This window comes from Rattus norvegicus, chromosome 3 (assembly GCF_021556685.1).
Source record: "Rattus norvegicus strain SHRSP/BbbUtx chromosome 3, alternate assembly SHRSP_T2T, whole genome shotgun sequence".
NCBI classification, from domain to species: domain Eukaryota; kingdom Metazoa; phylum Chordata; class Mammalia; order Rodentia; family Muridae; genus Rattus; species Rattus norvegicus.
The window spans coordinates 2,357,152-2,384,579 of NC_141536.1; the positions used below are offsets into that span (position 1 = coordinate 2,357,152).

At 40.9% G+C, this 27,428-nt stretch overlaps 1 pseudogene; it reads left to right on the plus strand.

The window, feature by feature from the left end:
• The first annotated feature begins 403 nt into the window (after window positions 1-403).
• LOC148006397 (polyubiquitin-B-like) overlaps window positions 404-27,428 on the plus strand; it is a 674,037-nt pseudogene continuing 647,012 nt past the window's right edge.

A 27,428-nucleotide genomic window follows, 5' to 3' on the forward strand; every position in this document is an offset into this window, starting at 1 on the left:
CCTGGTGTTCCAAAATATGATAGTACAGGTCCTAAAACTGCCACCCATTTCTACTTGTCGCAAGCTGTGGCCAAATCTCTCGTGCACTGTGACAGCCAATTCTGTGAACAACTGACTCATAAAAGGCCAGTGAAAGAAGAACACAGACTGGAAACAATTTTAAAAAATCTATTCAGTCCCAAATCAAAGGACACCTGCCTGTTAAGATAAAGGACAGAGCAAGCACTGAAGATCCAGGTAAATATATTTAAAATGCAAATTATACCAGCCCTCAACAAACACCAAGAAGTCAACAAAATGATCTAAGTATTAAAAAGAAAAAACAAAACAAACAAACAAAAAATCCCAAAAACCCCAAACCACTCTTTCTCTTCAACAAGGTGGCCAAGTAGCAGATGCCAACATGCAGATCTTCATGAAGATCCTAATGGGCAAGGCCATTACTCTTGAGATCGAGCCCAGTGACACTATCAATAATGATCCAAGACAAGGAAGGCATCCCACTGACCAGCAGAGCTGATATTCGCTGGCAAACAGTTGGAGGATGGCCACACCCTGTCCAACTACAACATCCAGAAAGAGTCCACCTTGTACCTGGTTCTGCGTCTACACAGTGGCATCATCGAGTCATCTCTTTGTCACCTTGTCCAGAATTACAATTGTGACAAGATGATCTGCCACAAGTGCTACTCATGCCTGCACACAGTGTAGTCAACTGTTACAAGAAGTTCGGCCACTCCAACAACCTGAGCCCCAAAGAAGCTCAAATAAAGCTGGGGCCATACCTGGCCTGTGACCCTGTGACCAAATAAAATCCATTGACTGGGGCAAAAGAGAGAGAGAGAGAGAGAGAGAGAGAGAGAGAGAGAGAGAGAGAGAGAGAGAGAGAAAGAGAGAATGACAAAGAAAAATATCAAGCTGGGCACAGGACTTAAACCTAACATTCAGAGACAGAGGGCAGGCACATCTCTGTAAGTCTGAAGGCAGCCTGGTCTACAAAGTGAGTTCCAGGACAGCCAGGGCTATACAGAAAACCCTGACTCTAAAACAAAACAAAACTCTGACAATTAGCTTTCCTGTGTAAAACCATTATGACTCTTTAGAATATCCAACAAAAATTCATGTATTGGTGGCAAGAAAATACACTGTTAACTATGAATACTCTATGCTGGTACAGCTCACCAGACCAACCCACATTTGGAAAACAGCTGTGTAAGAAATATAGTAAGACACACATTTAAACAACTAACATTATTGGATTTTGTACTAAAAACTGAGATCTTACGAGTAAACTGTAGTGGTTTGGCTTGATGCTGCTTGTATATTATTGTTCATATTGGTTCCTCAAGAGGAGTTGACCCCACCCCCACAAGCAGAGCATCATGTACTTAGGTGATGCTATGTGAACCTTCTCTCCACTTTAATAGGTCAATAAAAGGTTAGAGCCTATGATTGCGTAGTGGATAGGAAAGGTGCGACTGGAGGCTCAGGAGTGGGTGGCAGGTAGAAGGAGAAAAAGAGAGAAGGAAGAGGAGAGAAGGAAGCCACTATGCAGCAGAATCATGTGGCTGGGAGAAATCAGAAGTAATAAGGAGTCTTAGAATTGGGAAATAAGTTAGTATTGTATTAGATATGCCCAATCTAGGCATATAATTTATAATTAAAATATTTGGATTGTGTGTCTTTTACATGGGTTGTTAGGGTTGGAAATTTTAGTAACAAATTGACAAACCCATGTCTGGCTTAGAACCGAAGTAACCCGATACAGAAATCCACCCCCATCCACTCAATATTAACAACTAGGGCTTCACTCTAAAGCTGCTTCAGGGTGGACATTAAGCATGAGTCTAAAGGGTGTACAGAGAGCTAACTGAGAGGCCCCCTGCCCAAGTCCCAAGCAAACCTAGGCAACCAGAGGTAGCACACCAGCCCTGAGCTGGGACACAAGGTGGCACCAATGCAACAACATAGTTGGGGTTCCCTGAGTCTGAGAGAAAAAAAAGAAGGACAGGAAGTCAAGGTTGCCTGAGATGAGGCCTTCACAACTGAAAATTAGCAACTGAAAACACAGCAGGTACCTTTCCAAAGCTTTCTCACAGATAACAATGGGCTGATCTAGGCATCTCCCTCCCAAGTCAACCTTCCCGTGCACACTTTGATTTCCAACATCCCTCCACTTCTAAACAGGGCACAGGACACAGGTAGCAAGACCAGCTCTCTCAACTGCTTACACTGCAGGCTGTGTAAGATCAATACACAGGCTGAAGGCTATACAGGACAGTAAAAGACCTAAAGGGCTCAAAACACAAAAGCCAAGGTTCTTTGTACAGTCAGCCCCTCCCTACTAGTGAAAGAATCTGAAAGGACCTTAATGTCCTAAATCAAACACCAGAAGGAAACAAAGAAAAAAGAAACTTCAGACCAAATATAAGAATTAAAATTGTACCACTGCACTCTTTTCCTCCTTCGCTTTTTCCCACATAAGGTGCTATAGAGAATTGAAGAGTTTCTTAAGTAGTGAATATAAAAAGCAGTGATTTTGTTTTTAACATTCTTAGCTTCTCAGAGTATATATGACCAAAGTCTAAGAAATTAAATTTGCCAAGGTAAGTTGAAGAAAATTTTTGCATTTTCTACAGGCTAACTCTAAAAGCTGTACCAGGATCCACTCTGACGTAACACTTTACCAGCAAAACTTGTAATTATAAACAGTATGATCTGCTCTCGTTAAGCAAATATTTTGATTGATTAATACTTAACTTTAACTCAACGAATAAATAAAATAGTTAGATTCAGTCATCACAGAGACCACAACAGTACAATTAATACAGTAATGAAAATGGAGCTCTACCTTATGTCTATATAACAAGGAACTATAGTAAGGACTAAAGAGGGCTAATATTGCACATACCTTAAGAGGCATGGACCTGGTCTGGAGAGATAGCTCAGTGGATAAGAGGTCCTGAGTTCAATTCCCAACAACCACATGGTGGCTCACAACCATCTGTAATGGGATCTGATGCCCTATCCTGATGTGTCTGAAGACAGCTACAGTGTACTCATGTTAATTAATTAATTAGTTAATTAATTAATTAGCGATGGACCCAGAGAAACAAGGTGAAATCATATAAACCAATATGAAGACAACCAGGCAATCAAGCACAGTGATATATGAAGAGATCTTAAATGACAAATATGCATCAGTCAACTGCACAGGTTAAAAAAAAATGACACTGACATACATATTGACAGCAACTTGCTGTCAATTGGGGGCAAACATACACAACTATGACCATCAAGAAGACTCAAAATTAACAAAAATTTGTGTAGTAGTACTCAATAAGGAAAGACAAGTGCTAAAATGATCAGAAAGGAATAAATCTAGATTGGGTAAATGAAAAGTCAGAAAGAAATTATTTGGTATTAAAAAAAAGGAAAATAAAATTAAATAAATAAATAAATAATTGGGGGCCAGAAACAGATGGAACAATCTCACTGGGCAAAAAAAAAAAAAAAGTAGGTGAATAGGTGTCTTACAGTTTTATTGCTGTGAAGAGACACCATTACTGAGTCAACTTTGATAAGGAAAACTGACATTGGGCTGGCTTACACTCTCAGAAGTTTAGTCCATTATTGCCATGGTGGGAAGCACGGCAGCATTCAGGGAGGCATCGTGCTGGAGAAGGAGCTGAGAGTTCTACATCTTCACCTGAAGGCAGGAGCAGGAGACTGTGTCGACACTGGTCATAGCTTGGATATAAAGGCCTCACAGCCCACTTTCCCAGTGACCCACTTCCTCCAACATGGCCACACATACTCCAACAAGGCCCCACCTCCTAATAGTGCCACTCCTTATACTACAAGCATTCAAGCATATAAGCCTATGGTGGTCATTCCTATTCAAATCTTCACAGCAGATAAGTCTTCAGACAGGGAGTTCATAGCTAAAACTATATAAAAATTAAAATTTCCAGATATCTTCACCAACCCACAAGACAAATTACTCATTCATTCCAGAGACTAGACCCAGGAAGAGTAGATAGAACTGGTAGAAGAGGCAACCAATACAAAGGGGTAACTTGGTGATACCCTTTCTAGGCTGACAATTATGGCCCTTTCCTGACCTTCTTTGACAAATCCAAAAATGTTCTCTGCTATGTATGTATCCTTTCTCAAGCAAGAAAAAACAGATCTTTCTCTAGGAAATCACAAGCATGCACCCCAAAGGACCTCAGGGCCAACCCTAATCCTGAGTTCCTGCATGAAGACCCTGAGAGATGAAGTGAAGCCTGGGATACTTGTACAGGGTCCAAGGTGTTGGAAGCGCCAAATCTGTGATTTCTGCCAGGGAGAGTTGCTTACATGGGATAGAACCAGCCTGGAAGAGATATATTTTACAGGCAGAAAGATGGAGGGATGGTGCCATCTAAGCCTCCGATATCAGATATTAAGCTAGAGACCTGGTTCTCAACCTTCCTAATGCTGCGACCCTTCAATACAATTCCTTGTGTTGTGGTGAACCCAACCATAAAATTATCTTTGTTGCTACTTCATAACTGTAATTTTGCTACTGTCATGAATCATAATGTAAATATATGTTTACAGATGGTCATAGGGAGCCCCTGTAAATATGTCATGACCCACAGGTGGGAAGTCTGACCTAGGGGACTTTATGTTTACATGCTGTATTATCAGTCTTGCTTGGTCCAGCGTTTTCTGACTATGCCCCCATTCCCCCTTTTAGGAAATAGTAATATATATCTTTTCCATTGTATGTTGAAATTAATTCACTTTTTGAATTCACAGGGTTTTATCGAGACTGTGGGAGACCATAGGGACTTCTGAAGTAGGATTAAATATACTTCGTATTATAACAATGGCCTTTGGAGCCTGGGAGGGAAATGTGGTGGTTTGAATGAGAATATCTCCAATAGGCTCAAATGTCTGAACCCTGGTGGTGACTTTACAGGCTATACATTGCTAGGGGCTAGCTCTGAGGCTAGTATATATTGACTACCCCAATTCCTGTTCACTCTCTCTGCTTCATATTTGGGGTTTAACATGTGATCTCTCAGCGCCCTGCCATGATGGTCTCATGGAAGCCCAACCAAAATAAACTCTTCCATAAACTGACATGGTCATTGTATTTCATTATAGCAACAGAAAAGTAAATAAGTCAGGCTATAAGTAACTGAAGATTAAAACAATTTTTTCTTAATCTTAAAAAGTTCATGATAAAATTGGGCACAAAACCAGTAAAAAGCACTCAACATCTCTAACCATTAATATAGATAGCAATTCCTCTAAATATTGCAGTGTCCCATCCGCCTGCTTAACAGAACAAACGGTTCCTCCAGCTTCTTGAACAAGGCAGCCAGGTGCTCATCCTACAACCAAGGAAAGACATTCCAATAAACAGCAGGTACAGCTCCCTGCCCCAAAAATAACTTTAAAATCCCAACACACTTACAAATACAATTTCATGTTTTTCACACTGTTTTGATTAGTTTGCTTTTTTTCTCCATCTTTATTAATTTGGGTATTTCTTATTTACATTTCAATTGTTATTCCCTTTCCTGGTTTCCAGGACAAAATCCACCTAAACCCTTCCCCTCACCTTCTATATGGGTGTTCCCCTCCCCATCCTCCCCCCCATTACAGCCCTCCCCCCAACTATCACATTCAATGGGGATTCAGCCTTGGCAGGACCAAGGGCTTCCCCTTCCACTGGTGCTCTTACTAGATTATTCATTGCTACCTATGCAGTTGGAGCACAGGGTCAGTCCATGTACACTCTTTGGGTACTGGCTTAGTCCCTGGAAGCTCTGGTTGGTTGGCATTGTTGTTCATATGGGATCTCAACCCCCTTCAAGCTTTTTTTTTTTTTTGTATCTATCGTGTCAAGTCAGGAGAGGAAGAGAAGAAAGGAGAGAGAGAGAGAGAGAGAGAGAGAGAGAGAGAGAGAGAGAGAGAGAGAGAAAGAAGAGTGAGAGTCTCCTGTAGCTTTATTCACCTCTTATATACCCAAGTTCTCCAGGTAGAAAATATCTGGGAAGCACAGTGGGAAACCCTGGCTCGTGACTACGTGGCTCATGACTTCAGTCCCCTTCAAGCTTATTAAGTCTTTTCTAAGATTCCTTCAATGGGGATCCATTCTCAGTTCAGTGGTTTGCCGCTGGCATTCGCCTATTTGCTGTATTCTGGGTGTGTCTCTCAGCAGAGATCTACATCCGGTTCCTGGCGGCCTGCACTTCTTTGCTTCATTTATGTGGGGCAGGCTCTGAATGGGTGTTCCTTCTGCCTCTGTTCTAAACTTTGCCTCCCTATCCCCTCCCAAGGGTATTCTTATTCCCCTTTTAAGAAGGAGTGATGCATTCGTATTTTGGTCATCCTCCTTGGGTTTCATGTGTTCTGTGCATCTAGGGTAATTCGAACATTTGGGTTAATATCCACTTATCAATGAGTGCATACCATGTGTGTTTTTCTGTGATTGGGTTACCTCACTCAGGATGGTAGTTTCCAGTTCCATCCATTTGCCTATGAATTTCATAAAGTCATTGTTTTTGATAGCTGAGTAGTATTCCATTGTGTAGATGTACCACTTTTTTTGTATCCATTCCTCTGTTGAAGGGCATCTGGGTTCTTTCCAACTTCTGGCTATTATAAATAAGGCTGCTTGAAACAGAGTGGAGGATGTGTCTTTGTTATATATTAGGGTATCTTTTGGGTATCGGCCCAAGAGAGGTATAGCTGGGTTCACAGGTAGTTCAAAGTCTAATTTTCTAAGGAACCTCCAGACTGATTTCCAGAATGGTTGTACCAGTCTGCAATCCCACCAACAATGGAGGAGTGTTTCTCTTTCTCCACATTCTCCCCAGCATCTGCTGTCACCTGAGTTTTTGATCTTAGGCAGTCACTGGTGTGAGGTGGAATCTCAGGGTTGTTTTGATTTGCATTTCCCTTGTGACTTAAGATGTTGAACATTTCTTTAGGTGTTTCTCAGTCATTCGGCATTCCTCAGTTGTGAATTCTTTGTTTGGCTCTGAGCCCTATTTTTTAATATGTTTATTTGTCTCCCTGTCGTCTAATTTCATGAGTTCTTTGTATATTTTGGATATGAGCCCTCTGTTGGTTGTAGGATTAGTAAAGATCTTTTCCCAATCTGTTGGTTGCCATTTTGTCCTTACAACTGTGTCCTTTGCCTTATATGAGCTTTGCAGATTTATGAGATCCCATTTGTCGATTCTTGATCTTAGAGCATAAGCTATTGGTGTTTTGTTCAGGAAATTTTCTCCAGTGCCTATGTGTTCGAGGTTTTTCCCCACTTCTTCTTCTATAAGTTTGAGTGTATCTGGTTTGATGTGGAGGTCCTTGATCCACTTGGACTTAAGCTTTGTACAGGGTGATAAGAATGGATAGATCTGCATTCTTCTACATGCTTACCTCCATTTGAACCAGCACCATTTTCTGAAAATGCTGTCTTTTTTCCTTGGCTCCTTTGTCAAAAATTAAGTGACCATAGGTGTGTAGGTTCATTTCTGGGTCTTCAATTCTATTCCACTGGTCTATCTGTCTGTCTCTATACCAATACCATACAGTTTTTATCACTATTGCTCTGTAATACTGCTTGAGTTCAGGGATAGTGATTTCCCCACAAATCTTTTTATTGTTGAGGATAGTTTTAGCTACCCTGGGCTTTTTTGCTATTCCGGATGAATTTTCAAGTTGTTCTGTCTAACTCTATGAAGAATTGGCTTGGAATTTTGATGGGGATTGCATTGAATCTGAAGCAGTCATTAAAAGTCTTCCAAACAAAAAGAGCCCAGGTCCAGATTGGTTCAGTGCAGAATTCTATCAGACCTTCATAGAAGACCTCATACCAATACTATCCAAACTATTCCATGAAATTGAAACAGGTGGAGCACTACCGAATTCCTTCTATGAAGCCACAATTACTCTTATTCATAAACCATACAAAGACCCAACAAAGAAAGAGAACTTCAGCCCAATTTCCCTTATAAATATCAACACAAAATACTCAATAAAATTCTTGCAAATCGAAACCAGGAGCATATCAAAACAATCACCCATCATGATCAAGTAGGCTTCATTCCAGGGATGGTTTAACACACAGAAAACCATCAACATCATCCACTATATAAACAAACTGAAAGATAAAAACCACATGATCATTTCATTAGAGGCTGAGAAAGCATTTGACAAAATACAACACCCCTTCGTGATAAAGTTCTTGGAAAGAACAGGAACTCAAGGCCCATACCTAAAGATAGTAAAAACCATATACAGCAAACCCATAGCTAGTATTAAACTAAATGGAGAGAAACTTGAAGCAATCCCACTAAAATCGGGGACTAGACAAGGCTGCCCACTCTCTCCCTACTCATTCAATATAGTTCTTGAAGTTCTAGCCAGAGCAATCAGACAACAAAAGCAGAACAAAGGGATACAGATTGGAAAGGAAGAAGTCAAAATACCATGATTTGCAGACAATATGATTGTATACTTCAGTGATCCCAAAAGTTGCACCAGAGAACTACTAAACTTGATAAACACCTTCAGCAAAGTGGCTGGGTATAAAATTAACTCAAACAAATCAGTAGCCTTCCTCTACACAAAAGAGAAAGAAGCAGAGATAGAAATTAGGGAAATGACACCCTTCATAGTAGTCCCAAATAATATAAAATACCTCGGTGTGACTTTAACCAAGCAAGAGAAAGACCTGTATGATAAAAACTTCAAGCCTCTGAAGAAAGAAATTGAAGAAGATCTCAGAAGATGGAAAGATCTCCCAAACTCATGGATTGGCAGGATTAATATAGTAAAGATTAGTTTGCCTTTAAAGTCAAGCTATAGGTGACAACCAAGCTATAGGTGACAACTAGTGGTATACTTTTCCAAACTGCAAACAACTTACTTTTACTGATTAGTAAATTTTATATGTTCTTTGTATTTTTCAAAAATTAGAAACATAAAGAGAAAATGTTTTGCTATATACAGATGATTAACTAATAACACTATGTACTAGATACTTATATGTTTTTCCTAATTCGCAGTATTACTAGCAATGCTGAGCTAAACAAAAATATATTGAATTGTTCTGTGCAAGAATATCTACTTCCTCTGAACAAAATTTTTGAGAGTAAAATTAACTTTAAAGGTTAGAATTTTTGAGCAGTGAAAATATATTCTACCTGAAGCCATATTATGAACTAAAATTAACAAAAATTATCTGGATATGTAAATATCTTTATTCATTAAAACACAGCCTTCTTCCCAGCCATGATTTTCAGATTTCATCCTCCAACAACACCGCCTTATGGTAGGCGGAGATTCTGTACGGAGAGAAAAAAAAAGTCAGTTTTATACCATAACGTACTCTTCATTGATATTTTATCAAGGGAAATGGGAAATTTGAAAACTCAAATGTCCAATTAACAAAAGACAAAAGTATACTCCCAAGTAAGCCTTATCAAAATGTGTTCTTTTCAGGTTGCTTTATCATTGCAGTCTGTCCAGAGAACATCCTCCCTACACTTTTAGTCTCATATTTAAACACTTTCCAACTTTCTACTTGTAATCCGGGTCAATGGGGAATCTATGCCCTCCTGAATAACACTTAACATCCACTTTGCATCAAACATCAATAAATCCAACTGTCACTTACTTGTTACCATTAATTAGTTAAACAGTCTACTAAAATATTCCCTTTGTCATCTGACCTAAAATGACTCTTAAACTGTGTCATAGAAGCCACTCAAGAAAACACACATAGTATAACACATCTGCTAAACAAAATTCACCCCCAAGAAATTCATTAAAAGATCTACATAAGGGACTTCTTAGTGTGATAACAAATTTAATACATGAGGTTGATTCAAAATAAATAAAGGAGTATTACTTACTGCAGACCCATGCCAAGATGTGCTCTTGAGAAATGATTATATGCAAGAGATCAGGGGTAAGAAGGTTTGGGGGCGGTGAGGGCCTGGAGACTGGGTAGAAGCAGGCAGGCAAGAGCAGAGCAATGAGGGCAGAGAAGGGAAGACAAGGTCAGAGGACAGAAAACACTGGCATTCTTTTTTTTTGGTTCTTTCTTTCGGAGCTGGGGACCGAACCCAGGGCCTTGCGCTTCCTAGGTAAGCGCTCTACCACTGAGCTAAATCCCTAGCCCCAACATTGGCATTCTTAATGCAACACTTAACCGTACTATACAACACCAAGGTTACCAGATCCTGGCATGTCTCAAGCTCCCAGCTTAGGGACTAACTAGTCAGCTAGTTAAGTCATTGTTGGATCAAAGGAGGCACAAAGTTAAATTTTTCTAGGTACAAGTTAGGCCACCACTGCATTAACTTTCACAAATTAATGCAACATTTACATTTCTTTCTGTAATTCTCTAAGATTATATCAAAGACTATTATATGAAGCCTTCACTATCAAAGTCAAACTAGCTTTGGTAAGATTTATAAGAATCTTTAACACTTAAAACATATTTTATCCACACACATGACTCCTACTTTTTGAAATGCCTTTTGATTTGGTTTTTCTTTCTGACATTTGTATTAACGACATATTATATACGTGAAAAACGGCTAAAGACACACGGACGTTGTCAGCTAAGTCCTAGAAGTGAGAAAGACAATTAAAAGTTTTAGGGGCATATGTAAAAGGCCCTGAGAATAAATTACTATTTCTGTGGACTTTGCTCTTAAATTTGCTCTAGGCGGGTACCAGGGTATTCCATGGTGTGTTCCTTATCAAGCCCAGAATTGCCAGATGTATGTCATAAATTCTCCTTAAGAGGCTTATTCGCTAGTCTTCATCCCTTAAGAGCCAAAGAAATTCCTATTGCATAATGACTGGTTCAAAGAAACTCTGAATCTATACACATACTTTTAACAGACTTGAACATTCTGCTAATGTGTATGTGGCAGTCATTAAATGTAACAACATGTAGTCATATGCATGAGAATGTCCTCACAGACTCTGATATTTAGACACCTAGCTGGTGGTGCTGTTTGGAAGGGATTAAGAGGTATGGCCTTGCTGGAAGAAACATGTCCCAGGAGGGAAGCTTTGAGAGGTGAAGATTGTTGTATATCCAGACTGCTCTCTCTGCTTCTGCTCACCACCATGCTTCCCATCAAGATGTCTATTAAACTATAAACAAAGTTACTTTCTCATGGGAAAAGCAACAGGAAGGTCTCTTCCTCAGGTTTGCAGCTTACTTGGCAGAGCACCAGGATTCTCTGCTTGAGAAAGTCTGCTTCCTTGGTCTCAGTTTGCTTAGAATGACAAACACCCTAGGTTGCCTGCAAGCTGTCAAGCTGGGAACAGTGTCCTCATGCCATTTCTCTACAAATAATAAAATATATCTTCAAACTTAAAGCCAGGTATGGTGTATTACACCTTTAATTTCAGTGTCTGGGAGGTACAATGAGGAGAATCAGAAGTTCAAGGCTAGCCCCATGTATATAATGAGCTCGGGACCAGCCTCAACTTCAGAACCCTAGTCTCAGTTCTTAAAAAAATGAATAAATAAAGGAAAAATAAGTGAGAAATAAAAAATAATAACAATTCATTTGATTATTCATTTAAGAGCACGGTATGCTCACCAAAGTTTCTGCTGTGAAAAGCCAGTGAGAAAATCCTTATTGATGGTATAATAAGGAGGGTATCAACTCTGACACTGAGAAAGATGCTAAGGCTGTGGATATGCATCAGGGGTGCAGCACTTGCCTGTCATTGAAGAGGCTGTGGGTTTGTTGTCAATTATTAAGGAAAAATGCAAAACCAAGCAAGCCACACAAGAAACTAAAATTATGTTTTCTATAAAAAGTTGTCCCAAGGCAAAGTCACTTCCCAAGTAGTGGAAATTAATGAAATAAATATCTGAAGAGAACAAAATTTACAAATACCTGCTACTTCCCCCAATGGGATTCTTTCCTCTCTGAGAATAATCTGTCAACTCCAGAGGAGTGGCTGAAGAACAGCCATAATTTTGACAAACACCACACGAAAGGAATGAGAACTGGAGTTGAAGAATCTTCCAAAAATACTGATCTCTATATTACCAAAAAGAACTGAGGCTGGAGAGATGTCTCAGTGGGTAAGAGCCCTGACTGCTCTTCCAGAGGTACTGAGTTCAATTCCCAGCAACCACATGGTAGCTCAGATCAGCTCTGTAATGAGATCTGATGCCCTCTTCTGGTGTGTCTGAAGAGAGTGACAGTGTACTTACATACATAAGATAAATAAATTAATTTTAAAAAAAGAAATAAGAACAAACTAGAAGTAAACAAACCAAGTTTTCCGGAAATTAAACCCCCGACAACTTCTACTAAAAGGCCAAATACAAGGCAAGTGATACATTTCTCCACACTTGCATTGATACTCATTGCCCTAGTTAGGGTTATTATCACTGTGCCGAAACACTGAAGCAAGTTGCAGAGGAAAGAGTGTATTTGCCTTACACTTCCACTTGGTAATCAATCACTGAAGGAACTTGGGACAGGAACATAAACATGGTAGCAACCTAGAAGCAGGAACTGGTACAGTGGTCAAACAGTGGTGCTGCTTACTGGCTTCCTCAGCTTGCTTTGTTATACAGCCCAGGACCACCAGGCCAGAGGTGGCCACACCCACAACAGCCTGGGCCCTCCTGTATAAATCACTGAAATAACACCCTATAAGCTTGATAAATAAAAATAAAACCTGATCTTATGGGGAAGCATTTTCTTAATCGAGGTTCCCTCCTTTATGATGACTATAGCCTAGATTGAGCTGACATAAACATGGAGAGCATATTCATATGTACACGTTCATATTTCACTGAAACCAACAAGAATCTTGTTTCACATACTCAAATATTATCATGAAAATATATTAAATTGCCGTTAACTGTACATGTGATTGGGTAGCAAAGAGTGTTTCAGTCCAGCCAGGACTACAGAATGTTGGGGTAGAAATCTCATTTCGCATCCAGACAAACCACAATGGGACAAAAAGGTTCCATGTGGAAATGTTTAATGAGAGAAGAGTAGAAGAGGAGAGGAGTAAAGAACAGCCATGAGCATGTGAAGGGAAAGGGGAAGGAGAATGGGGAGAGAAGGGACAAAGGGGAAGAGGGGAGGCAGGGCAAGAACAAGAAGCAAGAAAGGAAGAGAGTAAGAGAATGAGGAGGGGACAAGCATCCCCTTTTATAGTGCCAGGCATTCCTGGCTGTTACCAAGTACTTGTGGGAGTGGAGCTTAGACAGAAAACTAACACATAGTGAGAACCTGTTTCCAAGAAAAAAAAAAAAACAAAAAACAAACAAGGAAAATGAACGAAAAAGTTTTTTCCAGGACTGAGGAGATGCTTCAGTAGAGAAGAGAATATAATACTCTTTCAGAGGATCAGAGTTTGGCCAAAGCAAACACATCTAGCAGCTCACAACCACCTGACTCAGCTCCAAGAGCTCAGACACACTCTCTGGATGCCAGCACCTTCATTCCCATGTGTGCATACCCACCATCACCACCAAGCTGCTACTACATACACATGCATATTATTAAAATAAAATAAAACATTTTTAATAGAAAAAATTCTGAAAATTCAGACTCAAACTCTGAACACATATATCACAAATTCTCTCCTAAAAGTAGTATAGGAAAAAACTCCAGCATTTGGACCTCATTGATAGCAACAAGAACCATGTAGTATGTGGAAAATTACTACAAATCATTCATAGGATTATACTATATGAGGTGTCATGGTATAAAAGCATAAATTTCTGCTAATCCATAACGATCACCAGAAAAGAAATAGTTTATCGATGTCTCTGTGGTCTTATCTATAGAGAGGTTCCCCACTCCACAAGACTTGTCTGTTTATTTAAATAAGACTTTGTCTAAAGGGAAGAGGGCAATGGATTAGGATACAAATAACATGATGAGGCAAAACAGGATGTTCAAAAAATGAGGTTTTTCTTCCTGTTCCAAGCAACTTTTGCAATTTCAATGTATCCTCTTTACTATGCTGACTCATTAGGAAGCAATGGTTCTGTATTGACAAGTCATCAATTATAAAGCTAGACTTGTAGGCAAAAACCACCTTGTTTGAGGTGATTGGGTTTCCAAAGCTAATTGTATGGTGTTTGCTCATCTCAGTTGAGCATCAGTGAGAAACAGTGTCTAAAATACAATGTACAAAATTATTCAGCGCACAACTTCTCTGTATTCTGCAGCATTAACAGAGAAACTATCAATGATGATGTCAAACACTTAAGCTTAAAAGTAAATTAGACATGAACTCATAAATCTACAACACATTATGCCCATCATTTGGGGAATGTCCTCAAAACACTTTAGTGATTTATCACAGGATTCTATCCTGCCAGTGCAGAGCAAAAAGCATATTGGAACAGACTTAGAATCCCTCTGAAAACTATACAAAACATAAAGTCACTTAAAGGCACCATCCAACCGCTACAGAGAGACACAATGGAAAGGATTTACTAATGAAAGACCTCAGCTCAGATCTTAGTCAAAGGACTGCCACCTTAGCTATTATACAGGGTATATTCAAGAGACGTGAGCCTCAGATCTCTTCACCTTTTAACAAGAAATGTGACTGACTAGTGATCAGAAAATCCCCATGTGGGGCCATATGTGGATATTAGGTAGTGATGTGACCAGAGTAAAGAGAACTAAATGTAAACATGTCAAGCAAGGAGGGTTCCATTGTTTAATCCTGTCTTTAGCAGTCTTTTTCTTATTTAAGTTTTAGATTTAAGTTCTGAATAGAGTCTCCTCAAGGTTTAAAAGTAAAAGAGTTTTGAACAGATGAGACTGATTTAAACTAGTCAGCTAAAAATAGTGTAAAATTCTTCAGTGTAGGGTTGCGTGAGTCCCATGTCCACTCTGCCACAGGGCAAGGCTGCAATAGGCAGGATGCGGGAGATGACTGCACTTATCCCATCGAGCAGTGGTTGTATGGGAAGTCAAGGGACACTGCTCTGGTGGGGATCAAATGTAGTCTGAGGCACAGGACCACTGGAGCTGCCTGAGGGATTGGGGAGGTTCCTTGGGCCTGCAACAAGGCAGGGGCTGTCTGGTTCTTATGCTCTTAGGCATCCAGGTGCCCCTGAATGCCACAGAAGTGTTGAGAATGGAGTTGGGGCCCATGGAACTGGATCTAGTCCTGGGCTGAAGGGGAAGGAAGGGGGCCTCTAGCTGGTCCTTTGAGGAGAGGCTTTGGCTTGGTGAGGGGGGGCTTGGTTTGGCTTGGTTGTAGTGGTTGCTGTGGCTGGGAGAGCAGGGAGGCCTTCTGCAGGAGATTAGATGCTGGCTCTGTAGTCTAAGGCCTTCTCTGTGGCTTACCATGGCGAATCCCAATAAAATGAGGCAGTCCATGGTTTTACGATATTTATCGACATGGTGAAAAGTGAATGATTAAAACAGTACCCCACTTCTTAGGGTGGACTTGCGATTAAGTACCTTTTGAAGAGTGAAATATGTAGGAAGAAAAGGTTATTGGCTAAGCCTCCAGGCCTTTGGGACCTCATTAAAATGGAGATCTGTCTTGAGTCTATGAGACCACAGGCCATGTCCTCTACCTGTGGAGGGACTTGAGGCATTACCCTTCTGTGACTGATGGCCATGAATCTATGGAGGGCTCTGCGCTTGTGATCTGCCTAGTTTCCCAGGAGTCAGGCGAAATGCGTACTGTCTCTTCAGTGTCACCGGGATTTCTAGCCTTAGTTCAACCAGGAACCAGGCTGTCTTTCATTGTACCACACAGTTCTTACTTCTTGTTTTCATATGACTCTATGAAAGTTGCCCGAAGTGCCTCAACCACTGAAAGGTTCTGTAGGCTAAAACTGTAAAGAAATATTAAGGCAAAAATATTAAATGTCAGCCAATCAGTGACTATAAAGTATAACTATTCCCTGTTCCATTCAACATACCAGAACAGTCAGCCAGCTGGCTTCCCTTCAATGCAAGGGGAATGATAGAGCAGCATGGATTTAGAATGTTTACAATAAGCTTCTTGACTTACAGGATTACTAAAGCATGTGTCTGTCCCGCACGACCTCTCGCCAGCAAGAATACGCGGGAACACACGAATCCTTCTGTAGCCAAAATGCTTATTATTTATTAATAATAGAGGGCGGCGGGGCGCCAGCATGGCGCGGCTTATATACACCCTAGCGTGGCGCATCCACACCTGATTGGTCACTTACCCATGATCTCATTAGGCACGCCTCCGAGTGGGCAAAGACCTGGCACGAAGCCACTCTTGCACATGCGCACACAGTTAACTTCCTGAAAGGAAGTCGGCTGGCGCAGCAGAGGCCAGCGCCATCTTTTAATGGCGAAACTATCTTGGCCTTCTATGTGGGGCGCAGTGGAAGCCAGCGCCATGTAGTGGTGGCGAATGTTATTGCGGCCCTCTACATCTCCCCCTTATTATTTTATTAATAATCAATAAATTATTGTCTAGGCTGGTCTAGGTCCCTGCAGTTACTTCCATCTGCTGTCACTCCTGTCTTAGGTCGTTTGTCTATGTCACAGCCTTATCGAAGGGTAAAACTGTCGCCACCGGGTCCCGTGTACTGTGCATGAGGAAAGTTGCCCATCTCTGGATACCACAGTGCTGTGTGACAGTAACTGTTAAATGACCTAGGGCGAACTGTAAAAGGAGGCCAGCCAGAAAATGAGTTAGTGGGGAAATCATGATCGCCCTATTGCGTGCACTGAGGAATCCTCAGCGATGTGGAAGGGCTGATCAAAGAATCATTGAGTCTCTCTCATCCCAGTGCAATGGATCCACAGATCCAGGGGGTGCAAGAGCAGAGAACTCAGATACCGACTAATTTTTGAAGATAGATAACCAAATTTTAGGGGAGGCCCCTTGTTCAATGGCCACAAGTGCTTGAGTGACAACGACCTTGTCACGTTTCTGTTGAGATCTGAGTTTGCGGGCTGGAGAGATGGCTCAGCCGTTAAAGGCTAGGCTCACAACCAAAAATATAAGAGATCTGAGTTTGCAAACCAACCATAGCATGAACACTAATCCACAGCATAGGGCTGCACCAAACAGTGCCACTCCCGATAAGTAGTGGGCACCTCATTTGGTTCTCTTCAGCTGTTACCACCAAGGGCCGTAGTCAAGCCACTCCTATAATAAAATTCAGAATTCCCAATTGTTAGCAACTACTCCAGAAAGTTCACCCACTGTGCTTGTCTAACAATAGAATGGGGGAGGGTAACTCCAGACACTGTAGACACAATGGCTATAGCAGTAAATGACTCCTACAATAGCAGCGAAAATAACAAGGTCTTTCCCAGGACAGTTCAGGATCAGCCATTCTTTTCTGGAACAACCAGCTGGCAATGGAACCATGTCTGAGATCTGCATAACCAGGACAGAGTTCCCCAGTCCACAGCAGCTTTACACAGGTGGCATTCCTGTGAAGCTACAGACTGCAAGATGACAACACCAGTTAAGGCAGCAAGAGTCACCATGGGAATGAGGGGGGCAGCAACGGCTGGAGTCCAGTCTTCTCCAGCAAGCAGCAGTGCACCGAGGGTCAGAGAGCAGGCCACAATGGGACGGGACACACGCAGCAGTAACACTGACTGCAGCAACGCCAAAATCTCTGTGATGACAAAAGATGAGGGGGAATCTTCCATCTCCCTCTCAGGGCAGAGGAATGACTCCAGTGACCCGAACCAGGAGAGCTGAATCTTTATGCAACCAGGATCAGCAAGTCTCACCAGCCACTCAGGCAGCTGGCACACTCTTGTAGCATCCTGTAGAAAAAACAAAAACATTCCCTCTTCCCCAGATAAAATATCTGGACAGGATCATGTCAATATGTGGATCTCTCTATTTCACCTAGGCAGAAGTATGCCTAGTTGTAAGGTGCCATAAACTTTGGCATCCAAATTTTAAAATTGAAATAAAAGGAGCATTATTTAGCATACAGGGATAACTCCCCCTTTTTATTTATTAAGATATAGTAAAGGTATTATTTATTAAGGTAAGTCCTCGAGGATTAAATTGAGGACACTGAGCACTTGTATTTATAAATTGACTTGTATACCAAATTATTGTCTCTAGCATTATTGTTTTGGATATATAAAGAATGAGATTTTTTTGACTAATTGTTCCTATGTAAGGCCTATAATCTGCCTGGTATCATTGTCCTCCCTTGCTAAATGGTCCAGGCAATCCGGTTTGAGTTCTTAAATGTCCTATAAAGGAACAGTACTTAGTGTTCTTAACCACTAAGCCATCTCTCCAGCCCCTCACCAGCTTTATTTACCTAAACATAAGCATTAATTAGAAATGCCAAATTCTGTAAATATTGTCCAATTTCAGTCTTACTAGAAATCCCTGAGCTGGCAGGGTGAGGCTGGGAATTGAAAGTAAGCAGATGGAGTCTTCCTCTTTTCATATTAACTCCATTACCATTTTCAAAGAGCTGGGTCTATGGTTTTGTTTAGTTGTCTGAGCCAGAGCACTGAAAGGACAGTGAGTTGTCAGACAATTCACACTGAAATCACTCATTGGTTTTAAGTAGAAAACCTGTCTCTAATAAAGCATTAAGTAATTGAAATCAATTGTAAACCACAAGCCACACATTGGCTATCAGTATGTGAATTGAAAGCTTGATTTAAAAACGGTGGCTAAACCACGGAATTTAATAATCTGTGTTGAAGCAACAGAAACTCAAGAGAATAAACAAGTGATCCAATCATATATGTAGCCTTTTCATTAGATGAACCACCTATAAATACACTAAGCACATTTCCTATGGGGTGTATGCACACATATACAGGAAGTACAAAAGCATGTAAAGAGTAAAATTATCAATTTTGCCTGAAAAATTTGTATATGTAATAGGCCAAATATCAGTATTTTGTAATAACCAATTTGATTGCTGTTTGGAATAAGGTATGTTTCACCAGGTTTCTTTTTAAAATACTTCCATGACTCTAGCCTATAATTCTGTATTAACACAACTGAAGCTTTATCTCCAATGAGGATAACAAAGGCTTAAGTCCTCTGGTAAGGTGAGGTACTTTGGCAATCAACATATCCTTAGAAGCTTTGAATTATTTTCAAATATTCTTTTCTGGAGTAGTGCAACAGCTACTCCCCAAATATTACAGCTCATTTTGAGAGCAGAAGTTTGTAGTAAAAATTTCCATATACACTGAAAGATTTAAAGTTCTAACTTTTTACATTGAAGAAGCAACAAAATTACATAATATAAGGATGTTAGCCATTCCTAATAATATCACTTTATGGGCTCTCTAAAATTATAAGCAAGCTCACGAAATGAAAACTCAAAATCAATCCTCTAAATCTATCTTGAAATGGCAGTTGGAGTAAACAAACTGGCTGTAGTGCTCTCACAAGTTTCAAAACCTCATCAATCCTTTGTAAATCCTGTAACAATCTCTACCTGTTTGATTTTTCTTAATTACAAATAAGTTTGAGTTAGTCAGTGTAACACTGGAAATCCTTATTCACAATCTTTCAGCTCTCCTTGTAACACCAGAGCACAGCCACAATTTTGGAAAGTCACCTGAGTTCTGAGTACTGACTAGGCAGCTGTTCTTGGGTCAGTGGAATTAGCACCAAAATACAGATAGCTTCAGGACAAACCACAACTTTGGAAAGCAAAACTCAACCTCCAACAAACGATCTAGTCTCCAAAATCCAGTCTCCAGTCTATCCTTCATGCTACAAAGTTTGACTGCCAATTCCTACATATGAACGCACGATGGTGTAGTCTCCAGTACCTCAACAAAGAGACATTGTCCTAAATTCTTTTAGAAGCCTGGTTTCTAGAATAAGAGTTCCATAAAAATATTATCTCAACTTAGACCTGTTTCCCTAGGTTGGCTCATGCCACATGTTGTCTAGAATGACTCCATCCAAATTACCAGCTTTATGTCAACTTTCTGTTACCAATATTATACCTTTTTCACCATATCCAATAACTTGAAAACCAACAATCCGTGACCAAGGCATGTAGAGCATATTTATACATTTAAAACCAATCAGAAACAAAATTGAAGTGGCTACGCATGTCTTTAATATTTAGACCAAGCACCATTTTTACCTTTTTAGCTATGATTTTAAGAGAAGCACCTTGTCACCTGTTGAGTCAAATAATAAGTCAGGGATTTTTCTAAGAGAAACAGCTATCAGCTCTTGTACCAAAGAAGCTGAGGAGCTGCTGGCGCCTATAAGATCAGCTCGTGCAGACGCTTAGCCCCTGGGCAGCTTCTCCAGCTGACCTAGACTCCTGGCTACAGGTACAGGGCTCTAAAGGCCTGATTGAAACTGCTTTTTATTCATTTGGTTTTTTTTTGAAACGAGTTAAAACCAAATCAAGATGTGAACGACCGGCAGATAAAGTTTTTACCATTTTTTCTTTTGAACATGAAATATAAAACATTTAAGCAACAAGAAACAAAAACCACAGACATAAACTGACATACAGGGACAGCTTGGTGCACCAAGGACAGACAATAGACAAAGAGGGAAAAAACCAGATGGTGTCAGCAGAGAGGTAGGATTGTCCCTTTCCCACCACTTCCACAGTGACTATCCACTCGAGTGGAGTTGATATGGACGATGGATTGTCTCAATTCCTGGACTAGTCCATCAACGTGTTGAAACCAAATTCCTGTAAGATACTGAGATATATTACGGGATATCTGAGCAGCACGGCTGACATTCACAAATGGTATGGAAGTGAAACACAGTCCTGAATATTTTTACTCACATCCCAATTACATTAACTCCATCAGGCTGTGCATGGGCATTGAGATGTCCTTTTGTTTGATTCTCCTGAATAAATTTTCAGGCGGTCTACCTCTATCAAGTCTGATCAGTATGACTCTGTGAAGCTTCCAGAGCCTAATCACACCTTTTACAAGCACAAAGACAAAATTTTTCTCCCAAAATACTGTGTTCCTTTTATCTCCTACCTTTTTTTTTCCAGGGCGTTTTTTCCCCAATCTCTCGCCTCGCAGATCTGAAGTCTTTAGAGGGGACTGTCTGCTTATTATCTTTTTTCCTTGAGCTCTTTAATTTTTTACCCCACCCTGTTTCTGACATGCCGCCTTGCACCTCCCCCAGTGCTCTCTGCTTTGCTATTACAGCTGGGCGGCTCCCATTCGACCTCTGACGCTGTCTGGCAGTAGCTAGAAATTCAAAAGCCAATAGAGAAAGCACGAGGGCTGCCAAAACAATAATAAAAACTTCCGCCGCATCTAGCAGGGGAGTGAAGTGGAACAAATCAAGACGCATGTCTCTCAGGGCCTACCTTTTAAACACTACAGTTCTGGATTTCTTCCGCAGATGGAAGACCCCCTCTTGTCTCCTGGCGATGGCGTGGCGTCCCGGGTTTCAGCACCAAATGTCCCTCGCGACCTCTCGCCAGCAAGAATACGTGGGAACACACGAATCCTTCTGTAGCCAAAATGCTTATTATTTATTAATAATAGAGGGTGGCGGGGCGCCACCATGGTGCGGCTTATATACCCCCTAGCACGGCGCATCCACACAGGATTGGTTGCTTACCCATGATCTCATTAGGCACGCCCCGGAGTGGGCAAAGACCTGGCACAAAGGCACTCTTGCACATGCGCACACAGTTAACTTCCTGAAAGGAAGTCTGCTGATGCGGCGGAGGCCAGCGCCATCTTATAATAGCGAAACTATCTCGGCCTTCCACGTGAGACGCAGTGGCACCATCTAGTAGTGGCGAATGTTATTACGGCCCTCTACATGTGTCATTTTCGATGGGCACAGCAGTAGCAGCTCATTCTGGACCTCAATGTACATGTTAAGAGGCCTCTCACACCCCATCAAAAAACTTCCTTTTATCTGCTTATGTGGGCATTGGTAAGCTTTACTTAATTTTGCTTATTTTTTGGTTTTTCTGACATAGGGTCTCTATAGCCAAGGATGGCCTAGAACTCAAAGTTATCCTACTGATTCATACTGGGTCTTGGCATACACTACCACATTTGATTCTTAATTTTAATATTTGTCAAAGGAACTATCATCATTAGAAACAATCAGGTTTTGCAAAAGTGGCATTTCACATATTTACTAAGAAAATTACTTATACAATAAATAATAAAGAGCTCATTTATCACACCCTGACAAAATTCTCCCAAATACAGCTAATGGCATCTGTAACTCCTAAAGATATGAAGTATTAATGAAAGAAACTGAAGCTTGCTTGCCCCCCATACCCCTGTAATTTCAACACTCAGAAGATTGAGGCTGAACAGTTATGGCTGGTTTGGGCTACCTAGGAGTGGTAATGGCAGTGTGGTGGGGAGGAGACATAGGAAGAACAAGCCAGGTACAGTAAGTCACACCTGTAATCCCAGGACACAGGAAGAAGCTAAGGCAAGAGGATTCTGAGTCCAAGCCAACAGAGGCTGGATAGCTATGTAGTTAGATCCTGTCTCAAACAAACCAATAACCCAAACAATTAAGTGCAACTGCCTTTGAGTGACCTTATTTAGTCTCATTGCTGTGGTCATATACAGATACAAAGTGCTACCTTACCCTCACTTAATAGTTACAAGAAATATTTGTTAACTAAAACAAATGTACATTGAGTTCACTATTGTGCCCATTTTAGTTGTATGACCTAACACATAATGTGCCACAAATGTAGAGAAAGCAACCTGGGGCCACTCTTAGACAAGGCAAGATAAGCTGGGTTTGGGCCCACACATATCTCTCTTCTCAGTACCTTTCCCCCTTACCTTAGCCATCAGTTTCCTACTTAGGCAGTTACTTACAACTGAGGACCTTAAAGTATAGTGCAATCCAGGGACATTTGTATTTAAAGGGGTTTCTCCGTAAGAAATCAATGGGACAGTCTTTTAAATGAAGAGAGTTAGTGAAACTGGGATATCACATGCAAAAGAAGATGGACCATCAGCTTACACTATATATAAATATTATTTCATAATAGATTTTAAAATGGACTTAAACATAAGACCAAAACTACTGAACTCAAGAAAAAGAAAATAGGTAAATATTTTGACAGTGGATTTGCTAATGATTTCTTGGATATGATATGAACATATTCTCACAACAAAGTAGATAAACTAGAAAATACTCAGACGTAGTACTGTGAAAGCAGAAGGGGGTCCATGAGAAGAATAAATCCCATGATTTTGTGTGCCAACTAAAACTCTTAATTAAACTTTTGGGGAGAAAAAGTAAAAACTGGAGCTGAAGAGATGGTTCAGCACTTGAGAACACTTGCTTCTCTTGCACAGGACTAAGGTTTAGTATCCAGCGCACACAAGGCAACTTGGAACCATCTGTAACTCCAGTTTCAGCATATGCAACAATTTCTGGCCTCTACATACATGCTGTAAACATACAAACATAGTCAAGTATTCATATGTTGAATTAATAACTATCAGCACTCAAATGCTGCCATGGTGGAAGCAGCACACAATCACAATCCTCACCGCCCACCAAAATGCTCTGGATTTGTGAATGAAACACACATACACACAGACACACACATACACACAGACTCACACACAAACACACTCAGAGCCTTCTATTTAATACACTTTAAACATCGAAATGTCTGGACCCATCCAAACATCCCCGCAACTAAAACAGTCTCCCCTCCCATATGCTTTAATTATTTCTTACTAAAGCCTATATTCAATACTGGCAGCCACAGACCCAAGCCTGCAGCCCTCCTGCACCATGATCTCCAACTCTTACATGTTGTCAGTGTCTCTGTGTCTTTGTCTTCCTGTCCTACATTTCTCAGGCTAGGACCTTCTCTTTCCCAGGCAATGGTGATCCCCAAGTCCCGCCTCTGTCTCCCTGCCTAGCCATTGGCCACCAGCACCTTTATTACCAATCAGAGCCAACTGGGTGTGAGGACCCTCAGAGTCTTACAGGCAGACATGTGGTTCCCATGTGCTTTTGGGAGCCAAATGAACACAAATAGCATTACAACCAATCCACAACAGTCATAGACATTAAGAAAATAAATATTTAAGTTAAAACGTAATCAAATCACACAGCAATGAAAAGGCAACTTACAAAACAGAAGAAAGTAAGTGAAATTATATTCAATAAGAGATAAAGATATAGGCTACTTAAAACTAATTTTATCATCACTGAAAAAGTAATCTGACAGGTTTGATGTATGGATGGCCAATAAGCACAGGAAAATATGCTCCCAGTCACCAATCATACAAAAACACTAGGAGAGGCCTCCTCACACCCAAATGGATGGGTACTGGGGTTCAGGGTGTTGGGCATAATCTAAGTATTGAATCCAGTGTCATGTGTGCCCTAAGCAAGTGCTCTACCACTTAACTCTATCCTCAGCCCTTTTTTCCCTTGAGTCAGACTCTATGTAACCCAAATAGCCAGAATTCCTGATCCTCTTATTTTATCGCCCAAGAGAGGAACTAGGTGAGAGGATATAATGAAGCTCCTACTGTGGGAAAAAGCATGGCAGAAATCGAAAGCATTACTACAGCACTACATTATCTATGTCCACTTCTGAGTATAGACTCAAACTCAAAGTAGATGTGGCCCTTGGTGAAAATGGGTTGAGTTGCTTCCCGGGGTCTCTGGTCTGGCAGGAAATGGGCAGAGTGTTAACAGCTCTTACAAGGAAAGCAGGGAGGTTTAGGAGGACAATACAGGAGAGCTATCCAGGGTCCTGGGTCTCCTCTGCTACTGTGGCAGTGCCAGTGCCAGTGCCAGTGCCAGGGTGGCATTAGCAACAGTAGGCTTTGCTGATGGCAGGAGGCTGCGCCAAGGTCCAGATGAAAGCTTCTGATGACAGCTTCTGGAGAGAAAGCTCTTTCCCAAGAGTTACAGCTCAGTAAATCAGACAGTCTCAGATTACTCTAGGTAACATAGCTTCTGTACTTTACTAAATGTGAATAGGAATTATACTTTTGGAGGAGTAGAGTGGGTTCCAAGGAAAGATGCTTGGATCCACTGGATCAGTTTGAGAAGCTAGTGATGCTCTATTTGCATGGGGAAGGATTCCAGGTGTTTTTCCTACGTGACTAATAGTCCTGGTCTTCTCAGTGTGGTGTCCTGGTTACATGTTCTAGAGCAGGGAATGGCCTCATTCCTACCATTATCAATTCTGAGATTCATGGTGTTTGAGATCACTAAACCTTCTGAGCTCTTCTGTCTGATGTCATGGTCCACTTGCTCACAATGAAATATTTATCTGTACACCTGTATTCCCAACAGCAGCATTCATAGTAGCTAAAAGGTGAAAGCAATCCCAAATATACATTGATATATGATCAAAAAACAAAACATGCCACATACACACATGAAATATTATTTAGACTTAGGAAATTTAGGATGTGCAACAGTATAGTCATGAAATCAAGATGCTAAGAAAAGCAGTGAGTTGTAAAGGTAAACTGCTCTCCCATCCCACTCAGACAAGATACTTCAAGTATTTAGGAGATACTGAAAATAGGAGAGTGTGTTTTGGGACTGGGGTAATAACAGGAGAATCTTAGGCCAAGATGAAAGAGATTTATTGACGAATGGTAGTAATATCTGTTGCACACTGTATTAATGTTACTGAACAACCCATGTAAAAATGGTTGGGACCAAAGAGATGGCTGAGCAGCCAAGGGCACTGGCTTCTCTCTCAGAGGACTATGGTGGGCTCCACTGCCAGCACCCACATGGTGATTCACAGCTGTCTTTAACTCTAGTACCGGGAGTACCCAATGCTGTCTTCTAGCCTCTGTGGTTACCAGGCAAGAATGTGGTGTAGAGACGTACAAGCAAGCAAAAATACCTTTATACATAAAACGATAACTAAAAAAGGATCATCAAAATGTTACATTTTTACGTTTTAAGCATTTTAGCACTTCACCACAGTTTTTTTTTCTTTTTTTCGGAGCTGGGGACCGAACCCAGGGCCTTGTGCTCGCTAGGCAAGCGCTCTACTGCTGAGCTAAATCCCCAACCCCTCACCACAGTTTTAAATGGTGTATTTAATGGCTTAAAGATAAAAATGTGGATCAGAGAATGGCCACTAAGAGAATACAGAGCACTCAGGAATGCTTAAATAAATGGAATACAAACCCAGAGGTCTAAGAGAATTTTGAGAGAGTCTGTACTGTTATGTTCTATCTTCCTTTCACATTACCTATATCTTTAATAGGGTACAGAGTTGGGAACTATGAATTATATTTCCTAGGTGACTAACAAATCAAGAGTATGCATGTTGACTAAGTTCTAGCCAGCAACATATGAACCGAGGCCACAGTCAAAATGTCTGCCATTTCCTTCTTTATGTTTACCCTCCCTAGTACTGAGGATCAAATTCCTATATTCTTAAAGAAATTTGCTTGATTTAATATCAAGAATGGATGTGTAAAGGGTCAACATCTGGTGTTGAGCATTGTCTTATTTTGGCTCCCCAAAAAACCAGGCCTGAGGCTCCTGGAGTCCTTTAATTGCAAATAAAGAGTTGCCATATAAGCAATGGCTGGGTAGAAAGACAGAAAGAAAGGGCAAGGGATTGAGAGAGGGGAGAATGAAGAGAATCACCATGATCCATATTTAGAAGGATCAGATTTAAGAGCTGCAAGAGAGAAAGCAGCCTACAATATAGGTGGAAGGGAATAGGACCCTATAGGGAAAGTAGAGGCTTTCCCAGAAGGTAACAGAGCAACAAAGATAAAACACAGATTTAAACATAGATCCCTCCTGGGATACCAGAGGGAAATGTATGCTAGATATCAGGAGGATTAGAAATGTCCAGCCATTGGGCATACTCGAGGTGTATCAAAATTAACTGGTGTGTGTGTGTGTGTGTGTGTGTGTGTGTGTGTGTGTGTGTGTGCGCATGTGCATGTGCATGTGCATGCGCACATCTGGGCACATGTGTGTTTCATTTGGAGAACTCTTGAACAGTGCCATGCCTAACTATGGAGCCAAAGCAGAAAAATGGATTCAATGCTACAGTCTAGTACATTGAGGTCTCAAGTGAGGTTTGCATTAACCTGGATATGGGGGGTTCACAGCCCAGTCAGCCAATGCACAGTTTATTCAGTTTCAACTTCTTTTAAAAGCAAAGCAGGATAAAAGTTTCCCACAATTTATAGTTCTCACCAGCTGCTGCTTCCCTACCAATAGCATATCTTGGATTGAAGTGATGCAAACCTCTTTGCCAACTGAGAAACTTGTCAGCAGTCCAACTCTTCGATCTGTTAAATGTGCTGTTGTCTAATTAACCTATAAACAAAGTTACTTTCTCACGAGAGAATGATCATGAAGGCCACGTCCTCAGGTTTGCAGCTTACTTGTCAGTAAGAGTCACCAGAATCCTCTGCTTAAGG